The sequence below is a fragment of the Bos indicus x Bos taurus genome, chromosome 16 (genome assembly GCF_003369695.1).
Source record: "Bos indicus x Bos taurus breed Angus x Brahman F1 hybrid chromosome 16, Bos_hybrid_MaternalHap_v2.0, whole genome shotgun sequence".
Taxonomy (NCBI): domain Eukaryota; kingdom Metazoa; phylum Chordata; class Mammalia; order Artiodactyla; family Bovidae; genus Bos; species Bos indicus x Bos taurus.
Window position 1 is genome coordinate 22,093,508 of NC_040091.1, and position 24,174 is coordinate 22,117,681.

A 24,174-nucleotide genomic window follows, 5' to 3' on the forward strand; every position below is an offset into this window, starting at 1 on the left:
AATCAATTTTTACTTTTGCACTGGACTTAAAAAAAAAAAAAAAAGATTTAAAAGCCAAGAACATTTTCTCTATAAAAGCATCCATTGTCTAAGACATAGAATTGAGTCAGCCAGAGGATAAATTGAGCGAAAACCCTTCCAGTATCTTAATGAAAACTCTGAGAATTTACTGTGAACTTAGAGCACGTGACATAGCTTCTTGCCCCTAGGGGGTGGGGCTATGTGTCAATTACCATATTTGCACAAATGCACTGATACAGTCTTCGAGGCCTCGGAGGGAAATGACAAAGATTGGTTTTGTTCTGGGTGGGGATCATGTTGCATATTGGATGGGAAATTCAGTTCAGCTCTACGTTTACCTAACACACAGATCAACTTACAAAAGAAGTGAAGAAGGGAGGAATATGGAAGGCAGTGCCCAAGAGAACATATCCAGGATATGGCAATCTTCACTATAAAGAATTACAAGAGCTCAGGTATAGAAGCTGAGATGTTGCTTCCCAGTTACTGTCCTGATGGTGGAGTTGGTGGTGAATGGCTTTTATCTCATCAAAACCAAGTCACACTGTACATGGACTTGTGAAATCACTCTCATGTGTGTTCCTGTCCAGTTACCAAGGGAAAATGAAGGACTTCAATGGTGCATATAAAAGGTCCAGTGAAAATACATCTAACATTTATTTAGATTTTAGAGAAGGGCATTGGTCTTTGGAGGCAGAGACTCTTTCTACCCTGGCAGAAAGGTGACAGCATAGCTCAGCATAAGACTTCCTCCCACCTAATCCTCTGTAATCCCCAACTGGAACAATTAATTTTACAAGGGGTCATGCTCCTTTTCTCTGGCATTTCTACTGAGAGCTTTATGAGGTGGACATGTGTGCATTATGATGCTTTTTGACAGCTTCTTTCACCTGGAGTTAAGAATATCCATTGATTTTGGTCAGGACATTTTGGTGTTGTAAACGAAGTGTGGCTGCAGTGTTCCCCTGATCACAGAGCACAGAAAATAGCATGTGCTTAGGGAGGGAGAGACAAAGGGAGAGTGAGGCTGTGGATTTAGGAATCATTCCGCTTGTCCAAACCCAGGCCTTGTTCCGTACAGTTGACACAGACAGGAAGTGAGGTGAGAAACACAGGGGATTCAAGTCAGGATGTCACAGTAATGATCAACAATTCCAGCCAGAACTAAGAGATTTAGGGGAAGCACAGTGTATTAAACTCAGAAACTGGAAAACAAAAGAACACAGCCCCACACACTTGCTGAATCTGATGTGATTCCCCAGTTGGTTGTCACTCTCTAAATGACTCATGTTCAGATGTCTGTGAGCCTGAAGGCATTCAACAAATTGGTTTCAGTAATCAATGTATTTTATCCACCACCTTCTTTTCAAACCAGAAAATTGTCATTGTAATTTTAAACAATATTTTAGCAAAGCTTTGAAGATTAATTCAATTCACTGGCCCATATCCAGGAATAAATTGAAGGTCTTTGAAAAAAGTCTCCCATTTGTACTATTTTCAAGAAAACAAATAATTTTTTTTTAAGTTTTGGAGAAGATGTAAGAATGCAGAAAGATGCAACATATATACCATGAAATACTATTCCCCCAAAGTTTAAATCTGTGACAACAATTTTTCAAATTGGTTTCACATTTATTATTTCATTTTATCTTCCCAGGGACCTTCTGACTTGGCAGGTACCAACACCCTCATTTTGAACATAAGGAAATAGAGGTCTGGGTTGCAGAAGTCATTTTGCCAAGACTGCTAAGGAAGTCAGAACTAGAACATAACCCAGCCCAGGATCTTTCACGTGAACTACATTGCTGCCAGATCTCACCTGTCTGTAAGGGAACCAGTCTCTTTTTGTCCGAGGATACACTCCTAATGTGTCCACATCATCTGAAGTAGTAGGAAAAGAGAGGGAAAAAGTGGCAGACCTGTTCGAAGCACCTTTATGTGTAACAATCCATTTAATCATCAAAACAAGCTTATAATATATGTATCATTGTTTGTGGTATTTTACAAATGAGAAAAGATGCTCAAAGTGAGTATGGAATTTGCCCAGGTTCACACAGCTCCTAAGTGACAGAGCTGAGGTTTGAACTCAGGGTCTCTGGCACCTGAGTTGGTGCTCTTAACCACCACACTTTATTCACTTTCCCAACTCAGTCCAATTCCTTTTTATCTCCCTTGATAGTGAGCACAATCTTTACCACATGAAAAGCACTTAATAATTTGTCTATGGATTGAGAAAGAAGGGGTGATACCCTTTGTCTACTTGCCTATGGGCTTAGGGCTGGGCTTTCCAACCTCTACACTTTTGATGTCAGGGGCTTTCTGTGCCCTGGAGGAGGTTTAGCAGCATCCCTGGCCTCTGCTCACTAGATGCCAGTGGTCTGTCCTGATTGTGATGATCAAAAATGTCTGTTGTTTTTGTTTTTTCATTTGAGTGAGCTCAGTTGTGTCTGACTCTTTGAGACCCCATGGACCACAGCCTGCCAGGCTCTTCTTTCCATGGAATTTTCTGTGGAAATGGGTTGTCATTTCCCCCTCCAGGTGAATCTTCGTGATCCAGGGATCAAATCCACATCTCTTGCATCTCTTGCCTTGGCAAGGATTCTAGGATTCTGTACCACTGCGGCACCTGGGAAGCCCCCAAAATGCCTCCAGATATTGCCAAATATCCGAGTGGGGGTCGGGGTGATGGGAAAGTCAATCCTAGATTGAGACATTTTGGCCAAGGGCATAAAAAGGAGGTATGATCTTTAAGGAGAATATAGCAGGTAGGGCCTCTTCAGGAATTTCATTTCAAGAATGCTCTCACTTGACTACCCTGCCTCAATACAACCTTGGAAAGAGAATGGAGGGCCTTTTTCATCTCTGCGTCCTTTCCCAACAGCTGGGAGACAGTGCTTGCTGGGATGACATCTTTGAATCTAGGCAATATTCCACCTGTACTAGGGAGAGGATGGTGGGTGGCTGGGGGGACTCTGATGGAAAGAGGATTTCATGATGGTGCAAATGCTCCTATCTGGCCACATGCCAGTACCTGCAACATCTTCCTGAAAAGAAAGGAATGAGGCTCACTGCGCAATAATGGAGCTGATGCCCAGGTGAACTGAGAGGTAGGTAAATACCCCTCCCTCAGTTAGGAGTTGACTGAGATGATGTTGCTTTGATGTATAGCTATAAGGGGCATTGGATGGAGAAAATTCAGAACCAGCTTATCTTTCAGCATGGGAGAGATGTGTGTGTTTTCTGAGTCATCTGACACACAGAGTGTGGGGCTTTCCTGATGGATAAGGAAACCTGATGTACTCATTTACAATAACAATGAGGTCATTGGAAGACCCATAAAACTGAAGTTTGCTATCCAAGTTCAAATCTAGTTTGTTATTCAAATAATGGTTCCAAGATTATTTAACAAGCCAGTTTTGACAAGTTGAATTTCTTTATAGGATGTTTAATTGTAGCACAGCCATCCTATCATAAACAGTATATTCAACTGTGTAGAGAAAACCAAAGTCAAGAGGATTTTTCACAGTGAGATTTATAGTTCTTTTGAATGAAGACTTCTAAATCAAATTTTCATTAGAGATGTCAGAAAAGACTCCCAAATCTCCATAGACATTTATAAAAATCACATCAGATAAAGTAAAATAAATAAGAGAGAAGAAATTACAGATAAGCTTGCACCTTTAAGAGAGCTCAAGATATTTGAAAATGTGATTACAAATGTACCAAACATCTTGACTTTTTTCCCTGAGATGAGGTAGCAGAAAAGAATAAAAAATATTGAGACAGATGATTCCCAAGGGAAGTCAATGATTTTTAAAAGTTTATAAATGGATGTTATTTTCATCACTCACTACTGCAATATGGAATATGTGGGCTTGAGATGTTCAGACAGTTGTCCAGATACCTCTGGCCCATCCCTGAGCCTCATAACTTCGCTGAGTCTCATTTCCATATGTAAGCATGTGGTTAATATCTATTACATAAAGCTTTTTGATGCTTCAAAAAGGATACTTTTAAAACTTAGCAAAATATTTGAACTGATTACTCAATGCCTACATGTTATTATAATATTATTATTCCTAATATCCCAATGACAGTCATTGAGATATTTAGACAGGATATTTAGACATGCACATTTAGATAGGTGCATATCTGCTTTCCAATGCATTCTGCCAAGAGAATGCATTGCTCTTAGCAAATACCCTTTTTCAACAACAAAAGATGACTTTACACATGGACATCATCAAATGGCCAATACTGAAATCAAATTGATTATGCTCTCTGTAGCCAAAGATGGAGAAGCTGTATACAGCCAGCAAAAACAAGACCTGGAGCTGACTATGGCTCAGATCATCAGCTTCCCAGAGCAAAATTTAGACTTAAACTAAAGAAAGCAGGGAAAACCACTAGGCCAGCCAGGTATGACTTAAATCACATCCCCAAGAATATGCAGTGGAAGTAACAAATAGATTTAAGGGATTAAAACTTGTAAACAGTATACCTGAAAAACTATGGACAGAGGTTTGTAATATTGTACAGGAGGCAGTGAACAAAACCATCCTAAAGAGAATGAAAAGCAAGAAGGCAAAGTGGCTATCTTAGGAGGCCTTACAAATAGCTAACCAAAATAGAGAAGTGAAAAGCAAGGGAGAAAGGGAAAAGTACATCCAACTAAATGCAGATTTCCAAAGAACAGCACAGAGAGACAAGAATGCCTGTTTCAATGAACAGTGTATAAAACTAGAAGAAAACAACAAAAGGCAAAAGACTAGAGATGTCTTCAGGAAAATTGGAGATATCAAGGGAACATTTTGCCCAAAGATGGGCACAATAAAGGACATAAATGGTAGAGACCTAGTAGATGCTGAAGAGATCAAGAGATGGAAAGAATACATGGAAGAACTGTACAAAAAAAGATCCAAATGAACCAGATGGCTACAGTGGTGTGGTCAGCCACCCAGAGCCAGACATTCTGGAGAGAGGTCAAGTGAGCCTTAGGAAACACCACTGTTAATAAAGGTAGTGGATGTGACAGAATTCAAGTAGAACTGTTCAAAACCCTAAAGGATGATTCCCTCAAGGTGTTGCATTCAGTATGTCAGCAAATCTGGAAGACCCAGCAGCGGCCACAGGACTGGAAAAGATCAACCCTCATCCCAGTTCCCAAGAAGGGTAGGACTAAAGAATGTGCTAACCATTGGACAATTGCCCTCATCTCCTGTGCTAGTAAGGTCATGTTTAAATTCTGGCATGCTAGGCTTCAGCATTATGTAAACCAAGAACTTCCAGATGTTCAAGCTGGGCTTAGAAAAGGAAGAGGAACTAGAGATCAAATTGCTGACATTTGCTGGATCAGAGAGAAAGCTAGGGAATTCCAGAAAGACATCTACTTCTGTTTCACCAACTACTCCAAAGCCTTTGACTATGTGGATCATAATAAACTATGGAAAGCTCTTAAAAACATGGGAATACCAGACCATCTTACCTGTCTCCTGAGAAACTGTCAAGAAGCAACAGTTAGAACCCTGTATGGAGCAACTGATTGGGTCAAGATTGAGAAAGAAATACGACAGAGCTGTCTGCTGTCACCGTGTTTGTTTAATCTATACACTGAGCACATTGTGAGAAATGGCGGGCTGGATGAGTTACAAGCTGGAATCAAGATAGATGAGAGAAACACCAACAACTTCGGATATGTGGATGATATCATTCTAATGGCAGAAAGTGAAGAGGAACTAAAGAGCATCTTGATGAGGGTGAAAGAGGAGAGTGAAAGAGTTGGCTTAAAACTGAATATTAAAATAATGAAGATCATGGCATCCGGTCCCATTACTTCATGGCAAATAAAGGGGTGAAAGGTGGAAGTAATAACAGATTTTCTCTTCTTGTGGATGGTGGCTGTAGCCATGAAGTCAGAAGACGTTTGCTTCTTGGCAGGAAAGTTATAACAAACCCAGACAGTGCGTTGAAAAACAGATACGTTACTCTGCCGACAAAGGTCTGTATAGTCAAGCCTGTGGTCCTGCCAGTGGTCATGTACGGTTTTCAGAGCCGGACTGTAAAGAAGGCAGGGTGCCAAAGAATTGATGCCTTCGAACTGCAGTGCTGGAGAAGAGTCCTGAGAGCCCCTTGGGCAGCAAGGAGATCAAACCAGTCAATCTTAAGGCAGATCAACCCTGAATACTCACTGGAAGGACTGATGCTGAAGCTGAAACTCCAGTATTTTGGTCATCTGTTGCGAACAGCTGACTCATTGGAAAAGACCCTGATGCTGGGAAAGATTGAGGGCAGAAGGAGAAGAGAGTATCAGAGGTTGAGATGGCTGGATGGCATCACCGATGCAATGGACATGAACTTGGGCAAACTTCGGGAGACGTTGAGGGACAGAGAGGCCTGGCATGCTGCAGTCCATAGGTCTGCAAAGAGTCGGACAGGATTGAGTGACTGAACAACAACAATATCTGCTTTTCCAGGATGTGAAGCTGTATTTTTATTCTTCCTACAACTTCACCTATTTTCCTGAGATGTGTACACATGGAGGAAGGAAGATGAAGAAAAGATGGCTATTTAATTTTTTCATAGTTATTGGAATCATGTTACTGGAAAAATCACAGGGCATGCATATTATTTAAGCATATTGAGTTAAAGGCAGGGGAGAAACAGATCTATTGAGGGTATTCACTTGAGTAGGACTCAGATGTGGAAAGAGATGGAAAGTGAAAAAAATCCTTTTTTATCCCCAGCTTTCCAGTGCTGTTTGAATTTTAAGTTCTACACCTTTTATTCTAGTTAAAACAAAAGTAATCGTACAATAGTTTCAAACCAAAGCACAAATTTTAAAAAAGAATTTTTGTAGCAATTGACAATTACCTTTCTGGCCTTTGGGCAGAGGAAAGGCAAAAATGTTTTTTTAGTAGTAATTTGTTAAACTGTCAAATTACCTTGTATATTGTACAAGTTTATACTGTCTCATTTGTGTTCTGTAGGCGGTGCCTAACTCATTGAGTAACAGGAAACATGGTCAATTTTATGTTGTTTATGATATCAGAAGAGTGGGAATACAGTGGGAAACATACAGGCTCTGAGCCTGGGCAATAGTCAAGGGATGGAAACTCAGGATCAAACTGCTCTTCTCGTTATGGGAACCACAGAGATTACATGACCCCAAAGGACCACTCTGCCTCTGTCATCCTATTCACAAGAATAAATGAAAAAAGCAAAAATTTTGTATTTACTAAATACATGTCCAGAGCTTCTTAATGCTATTTACATAGTCACTAATTTAATTTTACAATACCCCCATAAGGTAGGGACTACATACATTATCTCCATTTCACAGGTGAGGAAACTAACGTCAAAGAGACATTGAAGACCTTGCCTTGGCCCCTAGCTGATGCATAAGGGTGTGTGTGTTGAAACGCAGACAGTTTGGTCTGGACTGGAAATCAGACAGCATAGTTGTTGGATTTATTCAGCAAGAAAAAGGAACGAAGTACTAAGACCTGCTGTAATATGAATAAATCTCAAAAACATCATACTAAGTAAAAGGAGTCAAAACACAGAAGTCCAAATCTCATATTATTCCACTTATGTGAAATATTGAGAATAGGCAAGTCCACTGGGACAGAAGGTAGACTAGTGGTTTCCAGGGACTAAGAAGAGACAGCAATGCTACTTATGGTGCAGGGGGTTGCTTTTGAATGAGAAATTGTTTTGGAGCTAGAAATGGTGGTACACAACATTGTGAGTGAAAATACTAAATATCACTAAATTGCACACTTTAAATGTGTATATATATATATATATATGTACACACTTACAAAATGTATTTATTTATTTATTTGACTGCATCATGTCTTAGCTGTGGCATATGGGATCTTCGTTGTGACACTTAGGTTTAGTTGCCCCATTGCACATGGGATCTTAGTTCTCTGACCAGGAGTTGAACCCACATCCTCCACACTAGAAGGCGAATTCTTAACCACTGGACCACCAGGGAAGTCCCTCAAATTTAAACCACACTTTAAATGGTCAATTTTGTGTTATGTGAATTTCATCCCTTTCTCTCTAGATAGAGATAGGTAGATAAATAGATAGACAGACATTAGATAGACACATCCATCTAGTCAAAGCTATGGCTTTTCCAGTGGTCATGTATGGATGTAATAGCTGGATATAAAGAAAGCTGAGTGCCGAAGAATTGATGCTTTTGAAATGTGATGTTGGAGAAGACTCTTGGGAGTCCCTTGGACTGCAAGGAGATCAAACCAGTCAATCCTAAGGAAATCAGTCCTGAATGTTCATCTGCAGAACTGACACTGAAGCTGAAACTTCAGTACGTTGGCCACCTGATCTGAAGAACTGACTGGAAAAGACCAGTGAATCTGATGCTGGGAAAGATTGAAGGCAGGAGGAGAAGGGGACAACAGAGGATGAGATGATTGGATGGTATCATCCACTCAATGAACATGAGTTTGAGCAAGCTCCAGGAGTTGGTGATGGACAGGGAAGCCTGGTGTGCTGCAGTCCATGGGGTCGAAAAGAGTCGGACATGACTGAGCGACTGAACTGAGATAGACACACCCATACAACCAACCAGCACAGTGCACGTGGAAAGCTACAGTTCCCACAAATAGCCAGGTAGCTTAAGCTTAATGGGTTCCCTGGGTTTTTGCTCACCAGGGTGTCTATCCTGAAGACAAATGTGCTGTCTCCTGCACTGGGGAGCCAAGAAAAAGGGCTGGTAGAGAAGAGCTGCCGTAGACTGGCTACTGGTCTTCCCTGAAGTGACAAACTGGGGATCCTGGGACCTGAAGATCATTAAAAGAGCTAGAGGAAGGAGCTGTGTAGCAATGGGCAATGGAATATTTTAATATTTTTACAACAAGCATAACACTAGCTGAATTTCAGCTCTGTTATACTTTTTAACCAAGCAACATATCCTCCTTGCTCATTTGATAGGTCAACAATCACAATTTCATAACAATGGCTAGCCTTGCCTTATTAGGGTCACTCAAGGTCCTTCGGAGAAGGCAATGGCACCCCACTCCAGTACTCTTGCCTGGAAAATCCCGTGGACGGAAGAGTCTGGTAGGCTGCAGTCCATGGGGTTGCTAAGAGTCAGACACGACTGAGCGAATTCACTTTCACTTTTCACTTTCATGCATTGGAGAAGGAAATGGCAGCCCACTCCAGTGTTCTTGCCTGGAGAATCCCAGGGACGGGGGAGCCCTGTGGGCTGCTGTCTATTGGGTCACACAGAGTCAGACACGACTGAAGTGACTTAGCATAGCATAGCATAGCATAAGGTCCTTAGGGGGAAAAAAAAATTGAGGGTATTTTTGTTAAAAAAAAAAATTCCTTCTCTCTGAAGTTTGCATCTTCCTTCTGCAAAATGCACTGTACCTAACTTGGAAAACCCTCTTCTCTGAGTGAAAACAGAGGTTACCAGGCCTCTTCCAGCTCACCCTGGACCCTGTGTCCTCTGCTGCATACTATTGGTCAGAACAAGTCACATGACACCTCTCCCATCAGGAAGTCAAGCTCAATTGTGGAGCCTGTAAAACATGCTTTACTTTCTCTGCTCTGTGAACTTCTAACTGCAGGAAAACAGTGAATATTTTGCTCCATAACGCTTTGCCTGCCCTTCTCCGTGTGGTAACAGCTCTGGCTACCCGTCTAGATTTTCATGACCTTTGCTTTGGACCTTTCCCAGGAGTGGTTTTCTTCCACTCACCTACTTTATTGAATTAATCTACAAAAGAATTAAATATAGGAGACAGTGAGGAAGGACACAAAATGAGAGCGAAACTCAGGGTGTCATCGTTTCAGTTGCATGGTAGGATGCAACAGCAAAACAGCCTCGGTGCATTTGCTCAGCAAGGTTCATCCATCATTGTGCAGTTTGAGGTATGAGGTTTGGATCTGTGACCTTGGAATTTCTAGAGATGCTGGCTGTTGGCTTCATCTTTTGTACTTGTGGACACCACAACAATCCTCTCTTTCTAGTGGATTTGGGGATAAAAATGAGGAAGAATGATAAAGATATGCTTCCCGGTCTCCCCTGGATGTAAATGATTTAACTATTTTAACAGAAAGTTAACCAAGCCACAGGATATTTTTTTAAAAGATGATATCCATTGCTACCCTATTCTACACAGATGCCAGTGCAGTTGTTCCCAGAAAAGATTTTAAAAATCACATGTTTTTTTTTTTTAAGATAAGGGGGATATATTTCTTATGACTACAGGCAAAACTTGTTGGTAAAGGGAGATTGATTCTGGAGTACGTTTGGATTTTTAAAAAACTTTTTATTTTGTATTGGGATGCATGCATGCTAAGTTGCTTCAGTCGTGTCCAACTCTTTGCGACCCTACAGACTGTAGCCCACCAGACTCCTCTGTCCATGGGGTTCTCCAGGCAAGAATATGGGAGTGGGTTGCCATGCCCTCCTCCAGGGCAACTTCCTGACCTAGGGATTGAACCCATGTCTCCTGTGTCTCCTGCATTGCAGGCAGATTCTTACCGCTGACCCACTGGGGATTGGGGTATAGCTGATTAACAAACAATGTGTTAATTTCAGGTGAACAGGGAGGTAAATACATTATCCATTCTCCCTCAAACTCCCCATCTATCTAGGCTGCCACATAACACTGAGGGGAGTTCCATGTGCTACATAGTAGGTCCTTGTTGGTTTGGTAAAAATTTTGATAGAATTAAATTAACCAACTTAAAAAAAAAAATTAACCAACTTATGCTACTCAAATACTGCATTTGTTGTTCAATGCTATGTCCTCACTTAAATCACTTTGCTTGAACTAGGTCAGAATATGTGAATGTATTAACGAATCTGGATGATAAACTCAGGCTGTTTTCCTTTGAGGGAAGGAGTTCAGAGACTGTTCTGGCACGTGTTATCTTCTGGTTTTCTTTGGCTGCTTGAACCCTCTTTTGGAGGTACAGGATCCGAGGGTGTGTAATTGAGATACATTTCTGAGGGCATAAGGTTAGAGAGAAGAAGGAGGTGGCAAAGAAAAATTTGATAAGTATCAGAGTACATGCTTCACACTGAAACCTGATCATTACTTAGTCTGACCACCGCCCAATCACAGTGATCTGAGAACCAAGAAAGCCCATGAGAGGTGTGCTGAGATCACATGAGGTGATGCATATGAAATTATTTTGTAAGTTGCAAAGCATATTATATAGTGCTGTAAATTTTAAATTTAGAATTAGGGTTAGGGTTCAAGTGCCATATATTTGTATTCTTACCACACATTGCAGACTCTGTGGAGAGGTACTATGGGAAGAGAAACAAAATATTTGTATAAATGATGTTACCAAATAAAAGTCCATGTGCTTGACCCACAGTGAGGCCAAACAATATCGAAAATGTGGGAGTCTGAAACACAAAAATGTTTATTGCAGGGCCCTGTAGGAGAAGGCAATGGCACCCCACTCCAGTACTCTTGCCTGGAAAATCCCATGGACGGAGGAGCCTGGTAGGCTGCAGTCCATGGGGTTACTGAGGGTCGGACACGACTGAGCGACTTCACTTTCACTTTCATGCATTGGAGAAGGAAATGGCAACCCACTCCAGTGTTCTTGCCTGGAGAATCCCAGGGACAGGGAGCCTGGTGGGCTGCCGTCTATGGGGTCACACACAGTCAGACATGACTGAAGCGACTTAGCAGCAGCAGCAGCAGCAGCAGTAGGGAGACAGGTGGCTCACACTCCAACTCCTCTAAGGGTTTCAGCAGTGCAATTTTAAAGGCAGAGTGACGGAGGAGTGTGGTTAGTTGTTGCAAACTCTTGGTGTAGGAATCCTTCATTCCTGCAGCTGTCCATGTAGGTCAGGTCACAATGTTTCTGTAAATCTCCAATGAGACAAATATTATTCTCTGTTCTGCAACTTTTTATCTCTATATGAATGGACTTTTTAAAGCAAAATTTTGAGAATAGTTATCCTGTATGTTTCAGGCTATAGGCAGCATTCTTTTCCAAAAGGTGCAAAGCCAGCATGACTAAGCACAGGCTACAGAGCACAAAAGTTAAAGCCAAAGGAATAGATCAATATGGAGTCAGGTGTATTCTTCCCCATCACAATAACATGGGACAACAAAGCCCCAGACATGCTTAACCGTTGTTGGCTGAGATGGTAAAGAATCTGCCTGTAATACAGGAGACCCGGGTTCAATCCCTGGGTAGGGAAGATCCCTTGGAGGAGGAAATGGCAACCCACCCCAGTATTCTTGCCTGGAGAATTCCATGGACAGTAGAGTCTGCCAGGCTACAGTCCATGGGGTCACAAAGAGTCGGACACGACTGAGCAATTAACACTTACTTATTTGGAGGGGCATGATTACCAAAACACTACACTTGAGCATTCCAGTGCATTTAAGCAAGAAAATCAGGGTGACCTGTCATTTACTGTAGCTTCACGGTGGCTCAGCTGGTAAAGAATCTGCCTGCAATGTGGGAGACCTGGGTTTGATCCCTGGGTTGGGAAGATCCCCTGGAGAAGGGAATGGCAACCCACTCCAGTATTCTTGCCTGGAGAATTTCATGGACTGTATAGTCCATGGAGTCGCAAAGAGTTGGATACGACTGACTTTCACTTCACTTCAGTCATCTCTTAGACATCTGGGATTAGCAAGGCAAAGCCAAGTTCATTTGCAGCACTCACTAAACCAAAGGGTTATCTGGACATGGAAGAGTTTGGATGACTGCGATCAGTCACAAGATTCTACTTCTTATTCTATTAAATAACAGTTGATGAATAGACATGTTTCTCTAAAGTGAAATAGGGTGGCCAAGTGGCTCTAGGATCAGAGAGACTTTCTTGGCTTTTAATCCAAGTTTGATCACTTAATGGTGTCATCCTGGGAATGTTTATTTAACTTCTCTGAACTGCAGTTTCTTCATTTGTAAAATGAGGATGACATGAGTTATTGTGAACATTAAGGAAAACAATGCACTTGAAAGCTCTTGAAAATAACAGGGACTCAAAAAAAGAAAAAGAAAGAAAACCAGCTGAACAAATGTGGACCCAGAACTGAGAGTGATTTTTTTTTTTTTTACTGGAACCAAAGACTGTTCATTCAACACAACACTTCTTTCTGACCATTCCTACATTCTATGCACCATTTCTTTATTTACATGATATATTATTTTCTTGAACAAGCTTTCTTGCCATGTTTTCTCTGCTGATAATTTGTCAGACCCTTAAGCACAAGGACTGTGAATTCTATTTCTTTTATCTTCTCTTCCCATAATGATTCTAGAGCTTACATCTTCCCTGTAACCATCCCTGCATGAGTAATCTTTGTATTTTCCATAGGACCTTGCCTGTGGGAGATACTCATAAGATTCTGTTGGATTTACTCTATTCACAGAGCAGTATAGTGTAGAAGTTATGTGCATACTCTAAGGGAGCAGAAAACCTGACATCAAGTCCCACATCTGCTACTTACTGGCTATAAAACCTCAATTGACTTGCTTAATATCCTCTTTGGTTCTTTATCTGTGATACAGGGAATGACTAGCACCTACCTCATACACTTTCCCCCTGAGTAAACCTGTATAAAGTTTTTAAAGTAGTACTTAGCATGCAGTAAGTGCTGGATACTTTTACTTTATATATTATTTAATATGATGTTGTTGGTGTCAGAAAAGAACAATAAACTAGAAAAGGAAAATACCTAAATAATTTTTGCATCTTTAATAAATTCTCAGTACCTCATACAGTACAAGACCAAATAATCTCTTAACCAGAGGTGGTCATTTTGTGTTTCAGTGTTCTGGGTTGTATGAGATGTGGAGCAAAATATTTATTTTTGCTTATTTGTATGGATGATTTGGACGTACAAGGAATAAATAGTACACGCATATGTAGAAGTATGTCTGCCAGCTCTCAAACCTCTCTATATCCCACTGTCTTTTGTTCTGTTGGGAACATTTATCTTTTGACTTCCCTAGTGATTCTTTCAGAGAAGGCAATGGCACCCCACTCCAGTACTCTTGCCTGGAAAATCCCATGGACGGAGGAGCCTGGTGGGCTGCAGTCCATGGGGTCGCACAGAGTCAGACACGACTGAAGTGACTTAGCAGCAGCAGCAGTGATTCTTTTCCCAGAATAATAATAATGTTTACCATGTTTCATAGGTGAAACATCAATACATCTTTTCTCTAATGTTCAGGTTTCACCAGGTCTCCTGACCTTTGGTGGAAATTGAGATGATGATAATTAAGTTATATGTCATGAATTTATCTTGTGTTATTATCAGTTGCTCAGTCACATCCAACTCTTGGACTGTAGCCTGCCAAGCTCCTCTGTCCATGGAATTCTCCAGGCAAGAATACCAGAGTGGGTAGTCATTCCCTTCTCCAGGGGATCTTCCCAACCCAGGGACTGAACCCAGGTCTCCTGCATTGCAGGCAGATTCTTTACCAGCTGATCCACCAGGGAAGCTGATGAATTCATCTTACTTCTAATCAAAGATAAAATCTCTCCTCCAGCCCTCACTTCTCTATTTACTTTTCAGGTTAGGCAAATCTCTATTATTTAAATTTACTTCTGTATAAATGATAAATTAAAATAATCTATTGCAGGATTACAAATTCCTCACATTCCATTCTTATGTGGAGAGAAATTGTAGCTTCTTTGTTTTATAGCAAAATACTCTCATAGTTAGGGCTTCCAAGATGGCATACCAGTAAAGAATCCACCTGCCAATGCAAGAGATGCTGGTTTGATCCCCTGGAACAGGAAATGGCAACCTGCTCCAGTGTTCTTGCCTGGGAAATTCCATGGAGAGAGGAGCCTGGCAGTCTACAGTCCATGGGGTCACAAAGATCCGGACAAGACTGAGCACACATACATGCTCTCATTGTCATCAAAAGGTTCTACCCACTGGTAACAGGATTGGAGAGTAAAGCCAAAAAAAAAAAATGTGTGCTTTTTCTTCCCCATCACTGGTTATATTAGTAACTGAAACAATCTACATATGCCAGGCAGTTATAAATACATTTCTTCCCATCCACCTTGCTCTTTATTAGAAGCTGCCTTGGTCTATGGCAGAAGCCCAGGTGGACTCAGAAACTGTCCTTCTCCTCCTTTGGTCCTGCAGCAATGCCCTTCTCCCAATACATCTGTGCTGCTGCTCTCTGCTCTCCAAGTCTGAATTAATTAGAGCCCAGAGGCCTCCTGCTGCTGATGTCCATGTCTCTCCTGAGAGTGTGGACCCCCTGAGGTCTCAGGGTGATTCCAATTTGGTCCCCAGACCAGAGGGTCTATCCAGATGTCTTCCACCACCAAATGCTTTCCACCCACAATTGTAAATCCTTTCTGGTAATTTCAGACTTTCAGCAATGTCACATCCCCTAGTGGGAATGAGTAGGAATTGCTGAGTCCTACCCACTTTAAGGGGCTTCCCTTGTGGCTCAGCTGGTAAGGAATCCACCTGCAATGCGGGAGACCTGGGTTCAATCCCTGGGTTGGGAAGATCCCCTGGAGAAGGAAAAGGCTACCAATTCCAGTATTCTGGCCTGGAGAATTCCATGGACTATATAGTCCATGGGGTCACAAAGAGTCAGACACGACTAAGAGACTTTCACTCACTCATTCACAGATGGCTCAGACAGTAAAGAATCCGCCTGGGTTTGATCCCTGGGTCGGGAAGACCCCTTGGAAGAGGGCATGACAACCCACTCCACTATTCTTGCCTGGAGAATCCCCATGGACAGAGGAGCCTCACGGGCTACAGTCCATGGGGTCAAAAAGACTCTGACATAACTGAGTGACTAAGCACAGCACATCAAGACCTTAACAGGTTTCCCTGGTGGCTCAGCGGTAATGAGTCTGCCTGCCAATGCAGGAGACTCAGGTTCGATTTCTGGGCTAGGAAGATCCCCTGGAGGAGGAGATGGCAACCCACTCCAGTATTCTTCCCTGGGAAATCTGATGGACAGAGGAGCCTGGGGGACTATAGTCCATGGAGTCACAAAGAGCCAGACAGGACTGAGCACCCACCTTAACCTGGGGAGCCAATCAAGTTCTGGAAAAAAACTAACATCCTCTCTGTCTGTCTGAGCAACCTCTTGGGCACTGATGCTCCCTCGCCGGCTGGTGCCCTGTGAGCCTGCAAGGAATTTGTCTCTCAGAGTCCTATGCCTGAGATTGAGACAGAGAACCTCTGCATCTTTCCTTTTCCCAGCACAGCTTGTCTTTTAGGCCTTCTCAACTCTCTTCCAGCTGTATCCAGCTGAGTTTAAAACTGATTGCATCCTTCAGATATTTACTGAGCACTTTAGATGTGCTGCCTACTCTACCAGACATTGTGGTTGCGATGTTAAATATGAGACATCCTCCACTCCACATCTACTGGGGAGGGGGCGCTTTAGGGGATTACTATAAAAATATGTGCTTTGTAGTTAGTGTATTGGGAAAGAGGCAAGTGTTCCTGGTCACTTATAAAAAGACAATTGACCTAGGCTGGCAGATGGGGTTTCAGGGGACTTTCCTGGCGGAAGAGAAACCTTTAGTCTTCTCTGACTCCACCCCAAAGCCTTGGGTTGTTAATGTCTTGTTTATATCCTATTGAACCCACTGCATTGGGACCTCCTGAGAGCTTCGCCATCTTGGAGCTTTGGTTCCAAATAATTTCCATATGATACCTAAGAGAGAATTTAAGTCCGTTGCCTCTCTTTCTTTCTCAGAGAATAAAAAAATCAGTCTCCTAGTTTACATCTGGAATGGGACAGCTCATAGAAGGCATGTGCCTTTAGGACATTCTGAACACTTCCTCAACAGAGGAGCCAACAAGGAGAACAGCTGTTCTCCACAGAGTTTTGACACTTCTGGTCTAAGCAACTAAGTAAAAGCTGAATAGAAAAAGAAAAGCAGAGAAGCAAGGAGAAACAGTAAAAATATAAAGGTACAACATATTTTCCCCAAGTAATGGATTCATTGTAACATTATAGAGAAGAGATTCAAATAAGACCATTCTGTTATCCAAACTTGAAATTTTAATTATTACACCTCTGGCTCACAGTTGAAAATATTAGTCTCTCTTTTCCCATCTCTGTTTGCTCCCCTCAATTCTGCAATTTAATGTAATCATATCATTGGGGTCATTGCTTTCCTCATCTGTCACATTTTTTGTTATTTTATTTAAATTTGGAATCAGGAAATTCACATTGAAATAAAACATCTTGTTTCCTATGGCTGAAAGCCAGAAAGAACTTGTCTTGGGAAGGCTGATTATAAAACACAAATAGTGTTTTGGTATGTCTTTCCTACTTGATTTCACCAAATGATTAGTAACTAATTATGACCAGGTCACCAGACCTATGCATACATAGGAACTCATATCATGGGTATCTTAATCGATAACATATCCAGAGTAAAACTGGTATCTATTAGGGAAGTTTGCACTTCAAATATGGCAGCTGAGGTTAATAAGAACCTAAGGTTCGAGGCTGAATACAGTTGCCCTTGGATAAACGATGAACACTTGCCTTGTGTCACAGAAGACACAGCCTCTGTCCTGTCCTCTGTGTGCCTTCACTCTGAGTGTCACACTCCCACGACAGGGCAGTGACTCTGGGAAAAATACTCAAACTGCAGATTATCCCCAAAGAAGCTTAACTATTTTCTCATCATCATCTCCTTGAGGCCAACATCCAAAATGGTGAATTTGCTGGAGAGGGTTAATCAAGGGATATTTCAGAAAAGAAGGACATTTCCACAAAGTATATGATAAGAGCTGCTGCTGCTGCTGCTTAGTCACTAAGTCATATCTGACTCTTTGCGACCCCATGAACTGTAGCCCTCCAGATTCCTTTGTCCATGAATTTCCCAAGCAAGAATACTGCAAAAAAAAAAAAAAAGAATACTGCAGTGGGTTGCCTTTCCCTTCTTCAGGGGATCTTTCCGACCCAGGGATCAAACCTGGGTCTCCTACACTGCAGGCAGATTCTTTACTGTCTGAGCCACCAAGGAAGGCCGATATATAAGAGGGAGTTATCCTTAGATTCAACCGTCTATGTGCATAGTAACTCTCCATGAAGATATCCCAAGGAGGGCAAGCAGGTCACATCTCTCCGGAAGGACACCTGTTCTTCTCCCATTACCCAGGCTTGAAGATTTCAAGTCTCCATGACTCCTACTTTTCCCTGGCTTCCCTTGCCCAATTAGTCAACAATTCTTGTGGATTATTTTTAGCACAAAATGTCACTGGTGTTCGGCACTCCTGTTCTAGTCCATCTTCTCCACAGACACCTGGTTGATTTTCTTAAAATATTGTTTAAATCTTATTAATCTTTTTCCATTCTCAAGAAGAGAGCAAGAAAGAAGCTCCTGACTCTGGCATCCAATAAGCAGCGTGAACAAAACCCTCATCCCTCACCTCTAATAACCACTTAAACCTCCTATTCTTATCAGATGCATCTTGTCCTCAGTCCCCAAATACACTTCAATTTCTTGCCATTACTCCTAGAAGCATCTAATCTTTGTTTTTCAAAATTTACCCTTTCTTCACACTTGGCTCAAATTATCTGTGATGACTCTTCTATTGTCCAGCTTGGTAGCTCAACACACAGTCTTCACAGTCAAGCCTTCTTACAACTCATATTCCTGGGTCACGAAGAGAATTATTGCAGGCTACTCTTGGGGTCAATATTTTTGGAGGAGGGAAAGAAGTAATAATGTGCAGAGGGAGAAGCTGAACTGTAACACTATTGCTACAGAGACTTCAGCCAATCCTTGGAGCTCTGGAGGTGGGATGATCCTCCCAGAGTTTTCCAACTGAGACCAATTTATACCTTTCTCCCACCACCAGACTAAACCACAGGCGAGGCAGCTTCTTTCAGCCAATGACAATTCTTGGAGAAACCAAGAATCATGAGCAGTCAACACTCCTTTCCTGCTCTTGGAGGATGAGTACCTTTCTTGGTCCCCAAAGAAGGTCTGGGCAGCACACCACAGCATCCACCACAGACCTGCTGAGTACCCACTGGCCCTCCCGCTTCTAGCTATGTGATCGAAGGTAAGTGTCTTAACTTTTCTATGCCTCTGTGGCTTATTTCAAAAGAGAGAAGGAAATGGTAGCTTTCTTTTTCTCTAAGGACTAGATGAACTAATCCACGCAATGCAAAGCTCAAATAAAGAACTCAAAAATTCTATTATAACCTTTATCATCACTGTTATTAGACACTTATATATGCTGCCTTGCATTGTCATTTAAAATTTTTCATTATGGCTCAGTCCACAATTGTTCACAACACATAACCATTGGGAACCATTGAACTAGTCTCCAAAACCTCTAAGGGCAGAGACGATATCTTTTTTCATCTTTGTACCACCCCCACCTCCTACACAAGGACATTCATTGTGAATGTGCTTGAATTGATATTTTAGTTTGGCTCTGAAGTCACGTATTAGTAAAGAGAGAAACAAGACAAGTCCTCCTGCTATAGTTACATATTCAGTATTTAAGAGGGATTTCCAAACCCTAGTTCTGAAATTGTTTTAGTTTTAAGCTACATTCACTACCAGAAAGCATGTCTGTTCCAAAAGAGGACTGTTGTGAGACCATGTTAATTTTAGCCAAGTTCCTTAATTTGTCCCATTCTCTTCTACTTCTCTTCACTGACATTAATTCAGACCTTCCACACTGCCAGAGCCTTTGTACTAGCGTCTCTGCCATTGGTCAGTCCCTAACTCTGGCTGTTCTCCAAACTGCAGCTAATACTATCATTCCACATCACGAATTCCATATGCTTCCTTTAGTTCTCTTTTGGTTTGCAAAATCAAAATCAATGGCATTTGGAAGATCTTTCCAATGGGTCCTCTCAGCACGTCCCCCCATTTCCCCAGCTTTCCAGTCCCCAGTTAATACCCTTTTTCTCAAATGAATGAATGCCAGTCTCTAGCCACACTGATGTGTTCATATTCTGCAGTATATCATGCAGCTTTTCTTGCTTTTTTTCATCTTATTCCTTTCCCTCATTTCTCCAATTGGTACAGAGTTGGTATGAAACTGACAGTTGATTAATATATTAATATATATATTCCCAACATACACATGTTGGAAATTTCCTAAATTCTAAAGTAGTTCTGTGTCTATTGGATCTAAGGAAGGCAGCATCTGGCATTCTGAAAACTATGAATAAATAAATGAATCAATTGTAAAGAAAGAATAGCTTCTAAGAATCCACTCTATACAGACAGCTATTTTCAGGTCAACTGAGCTTCTTCAGGTTGGGCTAGGAAGATAATTGTGCAGGTTGGGCTAGGAAGATAATTGTCATGGTGAGGAGACATGCAGGCTTCTGGTTCATGTCTCAGTCATGACTCTGCATAGGGCTCCTGGGAGTGTGCATCTGGGTCAGTGGTTAAGTCTTCAATCTTGTCGCAATGGAGCATCCAGTTGGCAGAGGTGACTGAAGTAAAGGAAGGTAAGTATCTTGGTGCACAGTGGTTGGTTTGTTCAGGCTCTTGACCAGAGGGAGGTTTGGAGACATCTGCAGAGGGGACTATCCATCAACCAGGCACATAAGTGAAAGGGACAAGCTCATGAAAGAAAAACATCACTCTGAAGATGGGTAGCGTGGAGGAGGTGAGGGAAGCAAACAAAACACCCTTCCTTTATGAGTCATTTTTTAAGGTCTTGCTTAAATTTTTTGTTTTAAAAAAATTATGATTTAAAAGGTTCAAACAGCCTAGGGAAGTAAATCCATGCATACTTCCCACATTAGTTAATATTTACTAAGAAATCATAGGTTACAACAAATTAAACTTTTTGGCTCTCTTACTGAGGTTTTTTGGCCAACCATGTTAGTGACTGTTCCTACAGATAGTTTATAACTCTATTTTTTGCCCCTCCAGAGCAACTAAAGTGCAACAAGTCAGGAGGACTCTGGATTCGTGTGGTTCTTAAATCAGGGCCTTAGGAAAATGGATCGGAGGTGGGGGAATGGATCAACGTGAGCAGGCAGAGACACTAGATATACCCACTCACTCAGTGGGAAAAGTGAGTTAGATGTCTCCTTGTTTGAGGTGGAATTCCTTCCTATAAACCTGGGCACCCTCAGTGAGAAATGCTTTACAGTCCAAACTGATGTTTATTTTGGACTCTGTTTCTCTTTCAGCTTTCAGTTCTGACCTTAGGAATGAGCTCACAATTGGAAGCGAATCTGTCTTCTGTTTCTACTGTTAAAGAATTACCTACCCACTGAAAAGCCACATAGTATTAACAATGGCCATGTCCCAAATATAAGCTTTTTGGAATTGTACAAATTGTACTTATGATGCTAGCAGATTTTGGTTTAACTGCTGAAGTATTTCAGTGAGAGGGACTGAATTCTTAGTAAATGAAATGCTTCCTCTGTTCAGTTTTGGTCTGTTGAATGCTGGAAGTTTGGTGAGTCTGATCCATTCATTACATACATCTGGGATGAAAGAAAAGGCCAGCCATTTGGTTTTGATACCATGTTTTGTTTTGTTTTGTTTTGTTTACTGTATCTCAGACTGAAATCATATAAATAAAAAAAATGGTCCTTCAAAGTTATTCTTAATCTCCTAGGTGTGTTTCTAGTCTTGAGAAATGGGTGGGGCTTCTGAATACCTGATCAGGTTGTACAGATTTTGATTCGTCATATCTCTTGTGGATTGTAACTGATACTGATTCAAGAATACCTGGAGGCTTTACTTTTCAGCATCACCACAGAGAGTGTTAGTGCTTCATTGATGGGATCCTTGAAAAGACAAGTTATCCACACTGGAGTAATACCTCACATTTTCTGGAGAGGGTAGAAAAAAAAAACAAATATTTATTGACCCACTTATTTTTCCAGAAAACCTCTATTTGGCTCTGACCAAATACTGAGCTGAGTGGTTTACATATAACACACAGCTGACTCCTAACAAGTCTATAAAACCCATTTTATAGATATGGAAACTGAGATGCTGAGGGCTTACGTAACTTGTAAATAGAGGAGCTGAGGTTTAAATTTAGGTAGGTCATTAAAAATAACCAAGGCTTTTCCATTAAGTGAATAGCTCATGCATATGAAAATACAAACATAGCTAAAGGAGGGACAAAGAATCTGATTTGGGAAGGACCGATCTTTTTAGGCACTAAGGGAATGAGAATATATTGCTGTAGGAAAAACACCTTCCTCTTCTTGATCCGGAGGCTGAACCCATATTTCCTTATTCTGTCCTCCTTTTCCCACCACCCAAGATGTGTCATGAACTCCCACAGCAGGCAAACTAGGAAACATCATTTTGGGTGTCCTCCTCAGGCATGCCTCTGACATCCTCCCACTTTGAATAGCCTCAAAACATTTCAAAAAAAAAAAAAAAAAAGAATTAAAAAGGGAGTTTTAAAAAGAAGCAGACCTGAAGTTGCACAGAGGCAGCAAGACATCTTTGAGGTCATTCTTTTTTTTTTTTTTCCTACACTGATGTATTCTCTCCAGAGTGATAATAATCTTTTTTGAAATGCAGGTCTAAGACGGAAGGAATTTTTATCTGGAAGAGTAATATAAATTAGCTTTGACTGCCAGTTTCCACTGATTATTACTTTCCAGGCGGAATTCCTACAAATTCTTGAGGCATGACCTCCAATGAAAAAATAAAACCCCTTTAAAATCTTGTTGAGAAATTCCAGATAACTTTCACAAGAGATTTAATTTTAGAGCATTAACACAATCTTGGTTGGAAAGATAAAACTACAATGCAGTTATTTGGTAAAAGTCATTACTTCACAATGAAGTCATTGGAGATTATTTTACTGCGCTTATCTGTCCCTTCTTCTTTTTTTTTCTTTTAAACTTGGTTTCTTTCTCCCAAAACTAATTTTATTATGCATTACTCAGTGCACACTGGATTCACCCTTATGAAAGGATAAAGTGTTTCAACAGATAACCAGTTGGAGGCCGCCAATTTGAGATTCAACCTACCAGGATGAGCAAATGCTGTTACAGGTATTACATCTTAGTCATATGAACTATGCACTATTGCACATGTGTGGTTTCAGAAGCCATAGTGGAAGGTTTAACAGAAAAAAAAAAAAAAAGGAGGCATCATTGTGAAGTAATGGATTCAAAGAGATTTCTGTATATCTTGAAATAAGATTTAAGTGTCAGGAAGTAAGAGCATGCATGCTAGTGTTTACAGAGGACTTAATACGTGAGAGGAGTGAAGGTGTGTTGGAGGGGGTGATTGGGAATCACCCCCACTGGACTGATGGCCAGAGTGCTAGAAAGGTAAAGTGGTTTGTTTAAGGACTCATGACCTCAAAATAGTGGGAGAGAGCAATTCGAGTCTGAGAACATCTGACTGTGAAGTTGATTCTCTTCCTAGGCCAGGGTGTTGCTCTTTCTTGAGCTGGCCTAAATGAAGGTGAGAAAACATGAAGACCAGCACCACGTGTGCAAGGTCTATCAACATTTCAGAATAGTCAAAGGGAAAAAGTTGTCATTTCCCACCACTTTTTGTAAAATCTTCATTTACTTCAATTTAGTATTTAATTTTTTATTTAAATTAATAAATTTATTAATATCTGATAAATTTAAATATTTAATATGGCATATGATAATTATTATTGTGTGTGCTGTCATGTCTGACTCTTTGTGACCCCATGGACTTGTAACCCACCAGGATCCTCTGTCCATGGAATTTTCCAGGCCTGAATACTAGAGCAGGTTACCGTTTCCTACTCCAAGGGATCTTCCCGACCCAGGGATCGAACCCATGTCTCCTGCATTGGCAAGCAGATTCTTTACCACTTCGCCACCTGAAAGCCTTGGTCGGAAATAAGATCCCACATGCCCTGGGGCAACTAAGCCACAAGTAGAGATCCCCACGCCAATACAGCCAAATAAGTAAATAATTATTATATATAATCAAAGTAAGTTGGCTTAAAGTAAAAATTAAAATAGATGTATAACATATAGCTATATATGAGATATAATCTTTATCCTAGAAAGTGAAAGTCTCTCAGTTGTGTCCGACTCTTTGTGACCCCATGGACTATACAGTGCATGGAATTCTCCAGGCCAGAATACTGGAGTGTGTAGCCGCTCCCTTGTCCAGGGTATCAGGGATTGGACCCAGGTCTCTAGCATTGCAGGTAGATTCTTTACCAA